We start from the raw sequence: 12,732 nt of genomic DNA on the forward strand, positions 1-12,732 counted from the left end.
CTTTCCCCTGGGCCCTTTGGTTTCATTTGCCCAGATCGCAGCGTTGCTGACCGGCTTAGGAGTTGAGGCTAGCACCAACATTGCCATCTTTCCTCAGTAGGTTATTTATTAACCTACCTTATGTATCATGTTTAAATTGTGTTCTATAGATTGCTCTGATTACCTTGGAAGGATGGATTTATACATTCGTATAATTATGAGTGTATGGGGGTTGTATAATATTGAAGAAAGTAAAAAGATTTGACTTGCTGGATTGTATTTATATAAGTGGTTATGTTTGCGTAGTACGGTGTTTATACTTGGAAATTTGCGGATTGTTGCTAGGAAGCAAGGTGGCTATTTTACTTATACCTAGAAGTGTTTTTCAACAGGTTTGGTTGTCCACTTTTAGGGGAAGTTCTGTCGAATTTTCTCGAAAAGTGGGCCCCGCAGGTCCATCTTGGAGTTAGGGGGGTAATTCCGGGGTGGGTCCTGACAGCATCATTACAAATAGCATAGCTTTCTTATTATATTGCCGCACGGAAACAAATTGGGCGACATTTCAACATATTTTTACAAACTCGCAAATTAATTTGGTCCAAATGACTCCATTCACTGAAAAAATATGAAATCTGAAAATATATTGTAGAGTTGAAGAGAGTTATCCAAATACATATATGTGTTCTTTTGTTTAGGTTTGAAGAGAGCTATGCTTGGCTTGCTTTACAATTGTTTTATGGTTTATTTGGCATGCTAGAAACAAAGCCAAATATGATGGTCATGTTTTTTAAGTGGATGCAATTTGTCGAATGATCTCAGGGCACATTTAGTATGCTAGTCGGCTTGCTCACGGCAACATGCATAACATAATAAGTGATCTCCGGATATTGAAACGGTTTGGTGTTCAATGCAAGTCTCGTTGTGCTCCTAGGATGATTAAGGTTAATTGACATCCACCTCCTTATGGATGGATTAAAATTAACTCTGATGGTGCTTGGAAGCATCGTTCTAATGTAGGGGGTTATGGTGCAGTTTTTCGGGACTACAGAGGTCATGCACATACTTGGTGCTTTCTCTGCTAATCTTGAAATCCCTAGCTCAGTTGCAGCAGAGGTATGGCGGTCATTAAGGCCATTGAACTAGCTTCGATTCGAGACTGGAAGTATATTTGGTTGGAAGTGGATTTTTCTCTCATCCTTGACTTTCTTCGCAGTCCTAATTTAGTTCCATGAACATTTCTCATTGAATGGCGCAATTGTTTGTATCGCATTTCTCAGATGAATTTTGGATCATCTCATATATTTCGGGAAGGTAATCAAGTTGCTGATGCATTAGTGAATTTTCTTTTTCATTAGTTCCATGTGTTTGAACCCAAAATAACATTTTTTCCTGACAAGAGGGACTCGAAGAAAACCGGGCCAATATCGGTGGCCCAAGCTACTTATTTCCTACAAGTTCGAAATATATTATTTAGAGGCTAAATAAAGCCTACTTGGAGACCAAGCAATCTCGGAGCGAATCGTGATATTCCTTGATTTACTGTTAATTATCAAATGTTTGATAATTAATGGTGGTCTATTTATTATTGATTATCAAATACCTGATAATTAAATAAGTGATTTGCTGGATTACCAAGTATTTGCAAGAGGGAAGATGGCAGCATGTAGGAGTAGAGTACGTGACCTAGCCATGCAAGGAATCATGGATTCGCATATTTGCAATCAAGCTATTATGGTGGACATGGAACATATATGGAAGGATTAAATTATCCTCCATTGTCCTATATATACAAGTAAATAGTAATCAAGAGCCATGCAACTAAGGGGTGTGCTGGGCATGCAACATATATGGAAGGGTTTAATTATCCTTTACTTCCATTCAACAAGAAGAGGCCAACATGTGGCTAACATATTATATATATAGTGGCTCATGCATGGGTCAATTAAGCAAGAAATCATGGGGTCCCATATAGCCATAATGGACGTGGAGCAGTTGGAGGAAGCTATCAACCTTAATTGTGTAAGTGTGTGTGTGTGTGTGTGTGTGTGTGTGTGTGTGTGTGTGTGTGTGTATATATATACAGATCCTATCTCTAAAATTAAAATGCGAGGTTGGAGTTTAGGGTCACTTTTCGGTCGCATATCAACATCTCGGCCGTTCAGTTTTTAGATATTAATGTATAGATCATCTATGTAAAATTTCAGCCAAATTGATGGTCGTTAAGGTATTGATAACTGCCTTAACGCTAGTATGGTTCAGGTTAGACAGATTCAGTTCGTCCATTGGTTTAGTGAGTTAGATACCTTAAAGACCATCAATTTGGCTGAAATTTTGCAGAGATGATCTATACATTAGTAGCTAAAAACTGAACGGTCGAGAGGTGGATAGGCGACCAAAAAGTGACCATAAACTCCAACATCGCACTTGAATTTCAGAGCGAGGCCTCGCTCTGGATAGGATATATATATATATATATATATATATATATATATGGTGGTTCATGCATGGTGAGACAATTAAGGAAGGATGACCCATCAACTATTAGCTGTCAGTAAGATGCAAGGAATCATGGTGTTATACAATCAAATTTGCTCGCGAATGTCTACAAAAAGATATATATACAAGCTAATTGCATGCCGCGAGCTACAGAATCCTCGTAAAGATATATTTGCATGAATTAAAGATATGTGCATATCCTACCGCATCCAAGAGGAAGATTACGTCCAGGACTCTAAGAGGTGATTAACTTTGCCTACATTCTAGCGGCGACAGAGGCGGATAATATTAATTATTGCCTACGATAATATCAAAACTATTAAGTGTTTTGATGTGATTCAAAGGCCAATAATCGTGGCCTAAAATATAGTATTTCATTCCTATTTGGAAGGTGAATCTGCAACAGCCTATATATAGAGACTAAAGACGATATAGAAGGGACAGCCAACTCTCCAATTAATCTCTATGATTACCCAAGTCTCCCCGGAGCAACCTCTCTTATCGGTGACCACACTCCAGTCCCAGTCTCTTCAAGAGCCGATTGTCAGTGCCATCAAACCAACCCGGCGACCGTACTTCCAGCCCCAGTCTCCCCAGGAGTTGACTGCCAATACCACTGCCACCAAGACTATCTCGACCAGCGAAGCAAGGGTAACGCTCTCGCAACCCAGAGAAGCTAAAGTCACACTTTAGCAAAACCCGTGCTTTCTCTAACTTCCCAGTGATTGCTCTGCTTAGTCTACAACACTAAGTGTCGATTCGGTGAACGCAAGAGACCACAACCAAAGCCCTTATCCGTAAGGCAAGAAGTCGTTTTCCGAAAGGCAAGAGAAGAACCTTGTGACGAGGTTGGTGCTCTCCTCGTCCACATAGTTTGATCAAGAAGTCAGGTTAAGGGACTCCCTGACGACTGCACCCTACAGTGCTGGCACGCTCGCGCACTCAAAAGAGATAGTTTGCACCAGACTGATTTTCGAGCCAAACATTTTGGCACACCCAGTGAGACCATACTGGAGTCTTTTGTACCATCATTGGGATGCCAGGGGAATATCTTTACCGCAGGAACTCCTAAAGTGAAAAGATGGCCAATGTTGCCACCATTGGTAACACTACAACAAGAGAGGCCTCCGTTCCGAAGCCTATTCTAGAGGGAGCGACTTTCGAGGAAAAGCTCGCGATCATCATGGAGAATAACGAGAGACATCGTAAAAAGGTAGCTGCTGAATTCGACAGGGAAATCGCGAGGACAGACCAGCTCATACGGGAAATGGACGAGCGTATTACCCAGCGTGCTGAGGATTCCAGGCGACAAATTGCAGAGTCAGAGAATGCAGTAAGCGCACATGCTAAAGATATCACCGATGAGCAGAGTTTGCAACAAAAGCAAGCCATGGAGGCCATCCCGAACCAAAACAAGCAGACCTCATCGGAGTTCGCGACCTTGCGCAAAGAAGGTTCCAGCTTGGCCACTCAAGTAGGTTCACAGCAAGGCGAATTGGAAAGTCAAGAATCTGCGTGCGAGGAAGTTGTATCTGAGGTTGAATTACCTACAGGTGACGATAAACCTAAATGCCTCACTGATGAGTCATAGCCTTACATAGAGGCTGTACATGGAGAAGATGATCAACAAAATTGTTCTGTTGACAATATAATTGTCTCTGAACAAATATCTAATTTCTCCACTGATCAAGCCAAATACGTGGCTACTGATCAGATGCATGGGGGCATGATATTGCCCAGGCTCACCCCCTTGATAACCAAAAGCATGTGCATAATCAATTTAATTATGACTCTGCTACTGGATGTCATGATCATGCAAAGGGCCACAAGCATGATCCACTTAATTATCAATTAAGGCATGGCCCACCTCATTATCATCAATTTTGCTTTGGCTATGCCACTGGACGTCATGGTGAAGGTGGCCACAATCATGGCCAACTTAATTATCAATTAAGCTTTGGTCTAGAGAAGCCAATTTGTGGCTTTATTGATCAATTCAAGTTGAATTTCTTCATCTATGCTTCAAGGCCAAGCGGTGGCTTTGATATACATGAAGGATACATCTGCAACCCACCTTGCAAGAATGACCAGAATAATTATTCTAGTGGCCAATTTGTCCTTCGCAACTGCAAGTTTGAGTATGATCAGTACAAGTTAACTCTTGTTTATAATTATCAAGCTCCAAATTTCTTGCAAAAAGAATTTGCCTATGATGATACTAAACAGTCCATAGAGGCGTCTCAATATGATGACTAGAAAGAAAATAGAGGTAAACAAATGTTTGATATGCCTATTTTTGCAGAGGAGATCAATTCATCAAATTGCGGTGATTCTAATTATGATCTCGATGCGGAGCCAATATATGATGAATACGATGATAATTACAATTTAATTATTGGTTCCAAAAATCATATGCAGTAGTTCAAGTTCTTTGAGGCTCTTGATCATGAGGATTCAAACCAACAAGTGGTCAAATACAATAGCCAATCTGTGGCTTATTCTAAAGACACCATGTTCTATGACATAGTAGTTGGCGACAAAGCCGATCTTGGGACACCTTCATCTCCAAAATTGCAATTGAAGATCATGCTTTGCCAAGCAACAAAGATACTTGGGGGGCAATATTACTCATTCTACGAGCCAAATTTCTTCCAAGTCTTGGACGCGAAGTGTCTTTGTTGCTCTCCTACAAGCTCTGACAAGAGAGGTTTTCGTGCTATGAATTTTGATACATCAGAGCTTGGAGTGAAGCATAGATGGCCTCCCCCGCGACCTTCTAGAGGTTAGCCAAACGAATTGCCGCTAGCTTCTTTCTTTCTTTGCTTTTAATTCTCTGTTAATTTTCAGCTTGCATCTTTCTTTTCGTTAGTTAAAAAAAAAAAAAAAAAGACAAAAATACAAAAAGAGAGTAATGCGTCGCGAAGGACGCGGAGATATCAGCGACTAGCCGCGAGAGAATGGCCGCGAATGTTCGCAAGGGGCATTTCGCGAACGCTTTTCTAGCGAGCAACGATCGCGTGAAGCAGGGCTCGCCGATATACATCGCCTGGGCCTTGCCAGCGAGCTTCGCTAAAAATTTCCAACAAGATATGCATACTATGAAGCGAAGTCGATCTGAGGCCAGCGCGCAGTCTTCAATGGACAATAGGCCAACCCCAGTGCTCGACATCGAGGCGGAAACAAGACGAAGTCTTTCAACGCTAAATCAAATTGCAGGAGATGACACATCCTATCAGGTTAATCTTCCACTACTGCTGCGAAGATCAAGTTCAATTTCCGGGCAATAGTTGTTGTTTGTCTTCTGCGATGATTAATTGATCTTCTGTGGGCTATTCTGTTGAATTTGCATCACAAGTCTGAGAACATGAGATATGCACACAAGGTGTTTGATGGAATGCCTGAGAGAAACCTCCTATGGAGATGACGTGCGTAGACTTTGGGGGCAGAACTGTTGCCTCAAGATTACAGAGGAGGATTACAATCCTCAACATAACACCCTAGAATTCTCGTGATGGTGAACAGATTTCATGAGAAGGGTGGTAGCAGAGTGTTCCTTCGCTATTGCTTAACAAATTCAATATGGGACGTTGCCACAGGTCTGTGGATTGATAATCTAGACGCTAGCAAGTGGCTTTAGTGGAAGTAGGCCAATTGCATTGGCAGCGTACATTGGTTCGCACAGAAGGGGAATACATGGGGTGCTGCATAGCTCTAGTTTGTTTTGCAGGTTTCAGAGGTTCAGAGCCAACTTGTGGCTTTTGCCTACATATATATAAATATATCTGAGTGCCTACTTAGTGGCTTCAGTCTTCAAAGAAGTACATGTCAGGCCATCATACTTCAGCAATCTTCCGGAGACAACAAAGAAAATATAGTAGCAGTACATCCTTTTTATCCAAGAATTAATGGGTCAAGTTTGATGGCTATATATTATCATACACATTGATTCAGAGGAAGCTTTCTTAAGCTTACATAATTGAGAATGTCTACTGTCATCGTCAAGAAGGAATATTTGAAGAAAAGTAGTGATAAAGGCCTCCTAGCACTACCTATTTTGTCCTAACCTAATGTGGCTACTACCCATACATCGCTAGAGCAACAGAGGCTTAAAACCAATTTTTTGGTTGACCTAAATGCTGAAACATGTTTTCATTGCCTTGCTTTTATTACCATAGAGTTCAGAAGCATTCTTTCCATCAAAGTATGAACATTGACAAAGCTATGGATTCTTCAAAGCATGAAAACTCCTGCCAACATGGAAGTCTCTCATGAAGTCTGCTTTCTTGGGAGGGCAAACCAATTCCCAGGTTTCTTTATCTGTAGCTTCTCACTCTATAAATGTTCTTCAATCATGGTTATTGTGATTTTATATATTCGAATATTATACGCGTGTGTGTGTGAGGGAGGGATTTCAAAATTCTTTGGCATGATCAAGACTTGTTTAAGTGTCCTAGTATCACCCAGGCCAATACTTGTGGCCACGAAATTTTACAAAGATTTTACTTTTTGATGATTTAATGCCAATTATAGTGGCAGTGCGGAGAAGGACATTGCATAGCTCTAACCCTTTGCAGGTTTCAGAGATGCAGAGCCAACTTGTGGCTTTTCATTTGCATATTTATTGGAATGCCTACTGGTTAGCGTCAGCATTATGGAGAAGGGATAATTAATTAAGTTGCTTGGTCACCATCCCTTCTTGAGAGCTACATATGAAGTGGTAAAAAGAATATGATTGAGTGTTATACATACTTTGTATATACTGGTTGGAAGCAACAAAGCCCGTGGAGAAAGCATTGCTACATGCTCACTGATAATGATTAGAGGACAAGATTCTTTGGAGCGTGAAGCTAAAGATTGGTGAGCTGTCAACTTGTTGTTTTGAGAGGCTTTGGTACAAGATAACAACACCCAGGAAGAAAATGGTTCCTCCATTTTCTTTGGGAAAATTCTCCATTTTCTTTGGGAAAATTCTCCATTTTCTTTGGGAAAGGCTTGAACTAAACATGGTCCGTTGTATCCAACCTGGGGAATGCTTCTAGATTTTTGTGGTCCTTCATGAAAGCTTAGGATTCATGGGCCTTGATCTTTTGAGATGAGAATGTCATTAGCTTGCATGCATCTTCGAAAAGGTTTCAGCAAAATGGTCAATTTTTGAAGTACAATTCAAGGCTAGCAAGGTCTGAGAGAATGTTTCTTTATGGCCCTGAGCAATGATGCCTATTTTGTCGTGCAAGTCTAAGAGTGAAGTTCATACAATTAAGATCATGAAGAAAGAGCAATGATTTGAGCTGTTCGTCCAAAGTCATGAGTTCATGACTAGTTGGTGCAAACTAGTTTCTGATTGAAGAGTACATGAAGTTCACTGCTACAAAGAGAAAAATAGCCTGGATGGGCTTAATGAGCTTAGCTGGAAACTATCAAAGCTAATTGTGATCAACCTAATTATCCAAATTTTATGAGTTTGATCATTAACGGTCAAGGCCAATACTTGTGGCCTTTCTATCATATCAAATATTGATCATTTTGCTAGACATGTAGTAGCATACTGTTGAACATGATGGCAAAATTCATATGCAGCTGAGGACCAATTAAATGAAGCAAGTTTTTCATTCAAGTTAATGATACATCTTGGAGTGCAGCGAAACTCACTTATGCGAAAGATCCGCCACATTATTGGTGAAATTCTGCTTACAACTAGCTTAGAGTTTTTTGTAAGGGCCAAATCCAGTGGCCTCAATGTAAAACTAAGAATGTTTGGAAAGCACGCATATTAATATAGTCAGCAAAGTGACTTTCACACCGGCAAAATGGTTCCAATGTCTACTCAACATATCACACCGGCATAGATGGGGCAGTATTTCCAAAACTTTGTGGCATTAGTTTAATGCCAAACTCTACAAGTTAAGACTTGTTTAAGTGTTTTAATACCAACAAGGCCAATATATGTGGACTGTTATTTCTGGAAGCATCCATTCTATCTTAACATATCAGACCAAGTCTCCATAGGCGGATTGCTAGGAAGGTGGTTATTACTGCCAAGCAACATTTTTATCATCTGCAATCAAAGTATCAATTGAGCCAATACAAGTGGCTTTAAAGCGACGTTATCGCGAGGCTAGTGCTGACTCAAGACCCCTTCAGTCAAGACGGGGAACTTTAACTTCAAGGTCTGGGGGGCAATGTTTGAACCCAAAATAACATTTTTTCCTGACAAGGGGGGCTCGAAGAAAACCGGGCCAATATCGGTGGCCCAAGCTACATATTTCCTACAAGTTCGAAATATATTATAAAGCCTACTTGGAGACCAAGCGATCTCGGAGCGAATCGTGATATTCCTTGATTTCACTAGGCCAAAAAAGCGAACAGACAACGGACCAAATTCGTTGTGTGATTTGGACGATCTCCGTTGTGTATCGGAGCGTTATGTGATGAAAAATGGCACAACGGTGGAAACCCGTTGTGTGAATCACAAACAATCAACACTTATTTGGTTAAAACTGTTGTGCCTTCTCTCGGCAGATGGCAGCCACAGTTGCCGCGCAGTCATGCTGCACATGTCATTGGCATCATTCACACAACGAAAGTTGTTTCCGAGCCATTGTATGAAAGGTGAATCAGACAACAACATTTTATTTTCTCTGTTGTATGAGTTATCCTCACACTTCACTTTTGGAAATTTTATTGTTGTGTGTTAGTTTTAGATAACGTATTCTAGTTATTACAGTTATGTGATTGTAAATCAGACAACGTATGTTTGTTAGAACCGTTGCATGTTATATAAGGATTCATTGTGTGAACATCCAAATTGTTACTTCAGACAACATTATTAACATTAGAAATTCTGTTGTGTAATAATCGTCTTTTCTGGATTTTGTGCATTGATAATAATGCTCCATTTTACCTAATGAACAGTGACTAATTGTGTGAAGTTTACTATATTAGTGCTTGAAATCATTATCCAATGAACAATGATTAATATTTACGCCAAAAGCAATGTGATACATCAATAAAATTTCAATATATCCACCAAATATTGAATCCAAGTAACATGTCATTGCTATAATGTTTCCTAGCTAGCTGAATTTACATGATGAAAGAAAATATATTTTGCTTCATTGCTTGGTATTCCATGCTTGATCACTTAGTGACTCTTTCGGCAACATTTCACTAGATATTCCCAAACCTGCAAACAGAATAAGCAAAATTCAAGATTATGAAGGAATGATTCAAACTAATTAAAGCTATAGTGCTTTAAAAAGTAAAATGCCAACGAAGATGACCAGCAGATACAAAGGATTTCTGCCATTAAGATACAAAATAGATAAGTACAGATAAACACCAACAACCTCATCTATCCTTGGTACAAGAAAAGTATGTACCCTCTTTTCATAAAAAAGAATCTCTTCTGAATTTCCATCCAAGGAATTCTCAACTTCCTTCTGCGCCTCCGCTAGCATTCTAGACTTGTCAGACTTTTTTATATGCAGACAATCAATGTAAGTCTGCAATCAAAAGAAAAAGATCACTGTATGCATTCTAGGCAGCCACCTCAATGAAAAGAGCTTGACCTTTAATGGAGTAAAAGATAGAAGCATGCCTCGAATAATGATTTTGCAGTTCTCTGTGTTGGTCCAACTCTTACGCTCAAAGCCCGATATATCCCAGTAACCTATTGGAAACAAACAAATTGACCAGATAAACAAAATATATTTATCTTTCTTAGGACTGACAAATTATAACAAGCAATCACCAAACTGTTCCTTATTTCTGCAGCCCACAATAGCAAATACCAAATGTATATCTTAGAATGCCAATTTGTAAGTCTAAATCATCACAATGACCATATAGATATTTCTACTTCACGAAACTGTAGAAGTATCCCACTCTGAAACTAATACACTAGCAACAAAATCTAACAACATTAATTGTACTAATCAATGCCGTTACTTTTATAGTGCAAAACATATATGAATGTAAACATTATAAGCATGCACTTCCATAAACATAAACAACATCCTATCATTGTCCTTATGTAGGATTTACCTCCCCAAAACACCATCGCCGTTTATGTCCAACAATTTATATATGAACTTTTCTCCTTCTGACACTTATCGCTGGCCCTAAACACCAAGACCCCCACTATTACCAAAAGTGGTCCGATTGAACACAAGAATAACTACCAAAAAGAAGAGATAGTGAAATACCAGTTAGACTCACCTTGGTTGTGTCATCAAGATTTTTTAGTGTAGCGTCAATGACCTGAAGCATTGGAGTACTACCAGAACCACCTGCAATCTGGATGAAAGAAAAGAAATTACACTTGAGAGAGGTGACCATACAGATTGGATCATCATACCTTTATAAGTAGTCAAGAGATGGATATCCTTTTGGTCATTAAAAAGGAAATGATAATTGGACAATAGCAATTAAAAAGCAGGATATGCCTTTGGTTCAAAAACCATATGTTCACAAGTAGTAATAACAATCAACAAATGACAATAAACAAGTAGTAATAACAATCAACAGATGCTCTTACCATGCCAATATGCTTCTTCATTTTGGAAACATATCTCAGTTATTCAATGGGTCTGCAAGAAAAGATACACCTCATTATAAGATAACTTAAGAGTTTATCCTCTACCTATCATTGCCACTGGTAAATATAGGTTACCCCTTCACTTACACTACATCTCCTGGTTTTAAGCTTGCAAGATGCTGGCTCATTTTCCCTTCTGGTTACACCTATATACAGTTTCGATAAAAGGAAAGAAACATGAAATATAGTCATGCCTTGACAGCACCTTAATTAATAAGTCAAAATATCCCTTGGAATCTGGACCTGATATAGGAGTATGCCTGGATATATAGTCACACCAGGTAAATTTAGAATTAAACAAATAAAAATTGAGAACAACCAGAAAATTGCAAAGTAAAATCCCAATCAAGTTCCAAGAACAGTGAGTTCATAAGACAACTATGAACATAAAGCCAATTGATTTTCTGGATTGGAAAGCACTATGAACATATTGCAAAAAAGTTATGTATAAAAGACATGCTATACAGAACACTCTTTCATGTGTGTAAATATTTATGCTGAGATGTAAATTTTGGGTTGAGGAAGAACATGGATTTTATGCAATCATAACACAAAGAAAAGGCAAAACTGATTAGACAAAAAATGGATTGTGAAACCAGATTCTGCTTTCCTTTTATACACAAATATATACTAGAATAATGTTGCTCTTTTGAAAGTTTTTGAAAACTGCAGTTAGCAGTTTTCCTACATTGCAAGTACTTAGGCATTGCTATTTAAGTTTGGCTTGGAATGTAATCTAGTTTATTGAGTAATAGAAACCTTCCAACCTAACATAATTATGGAATCAGAGTGTGTGTGTGTGTGTGTGTGTAACCTTCTAGTATCCTTCCATCAAATCAGAGGACAAAAATTGAATGGAAAATCTTGGCTTTAATTAAAGTTGAGGTGAAAGAACAAAACTGTTTGGCTTTATGAAATTTGCTTTCAGTTTTAAGGTCGGTTGAGAAATGATTAATTATGATCTGCTTTGAAATTAGGATGCCAAAATGTCAAATGTCAGTTTGAGTTTTCAGATCACACCGTGGTAGAACTTTGTATGTGCTAAAACCAACAACTAGGTAAAAGAGTGAAATACCTGAATTTTGGTATGAGATGAACGCGAAACTGGCCTCCTTGGATCAAAATCATCACCTAGCTTTAGTCAGAAACAATTATGACTTGCAGAGGTGCTACCTCTTAGTATGACCTATTGTAAAACCGATAAAAAAGATTAATGTAATGGTCTAATACAACTAAGACTAGGATCGATCTGTAATATTTCAATGAACTAAGACTCTATCCCAATCTATAGTGTAGAATGGGTTCAGTGAAAGCAATAATTTGGTGCATTTTTAGACATGGAAGAATAAGAGAAAGATTCATGAAAATATTTCCAGAGGAAAGGTGTATTGTAACTAGCAAGGTGCAAGCATCAACACTCATAGACAGCTCTACATGACACTGAATGGATTCACATATGCAATCTTGCAAGAACGAAAATATCAAGATAGAGGTACAAATTCACTAAATGCATTAATGAAAACAAAATTTACATTTTTGTAGACACAAGCCATATATGACAGCTATATTAGCAATAAAACAAAAAACATACACTTACATTAGCAAACAACCAAAGGAGAAGTAGAGAAGTCACAAAACTCGTCACAAAGGAGCCTCCAAAC

At 38.8% G+C, this 12,732-nt stretch overlaps 1 long non-coding RNA gene across 1 annotated transcript; it reads right to left on the reverse strand.

Annotated features, from left to right (window-relative positions):
- Positions 1-10,096: 10,096 nt before the first annotated feature.
- Positions 10,097-12,250, reverse strand: LOC112196505. Its single transcript, XR_002935235.2, has 6 exons — positions 12,147-12,250; positions 11,159-11,217; positions 11,012-11,063; positions 10,693-10,770; positions 10,519-10,595; positions 10,097-10,144 (listed from the first exon to the last, which is right to left on the reverse strand). It is a non-coding gene; the product is annotated as an uncharacterized LOC112196505 (long non-coding RNA).
- Between the last annotated feature and the right edge of the window lie 482 nt (positions 12,251-12,732).

The sequence above is a fragment of the Rosa chinensis genome, chromosome 4 (genome assembly GCF_002994745.2).
Source record: "Rosa chinensis cultivar Old Blush chromosome 4, RchiOBHm-V2, whole genome shotgun sequence".
Lineage (NCBI taxonomy): Eukaryota > Viridiplantae > Streptophyta > Magnoliopsida > Rosales > Rosaceae > Rosa > Rosa chinensis.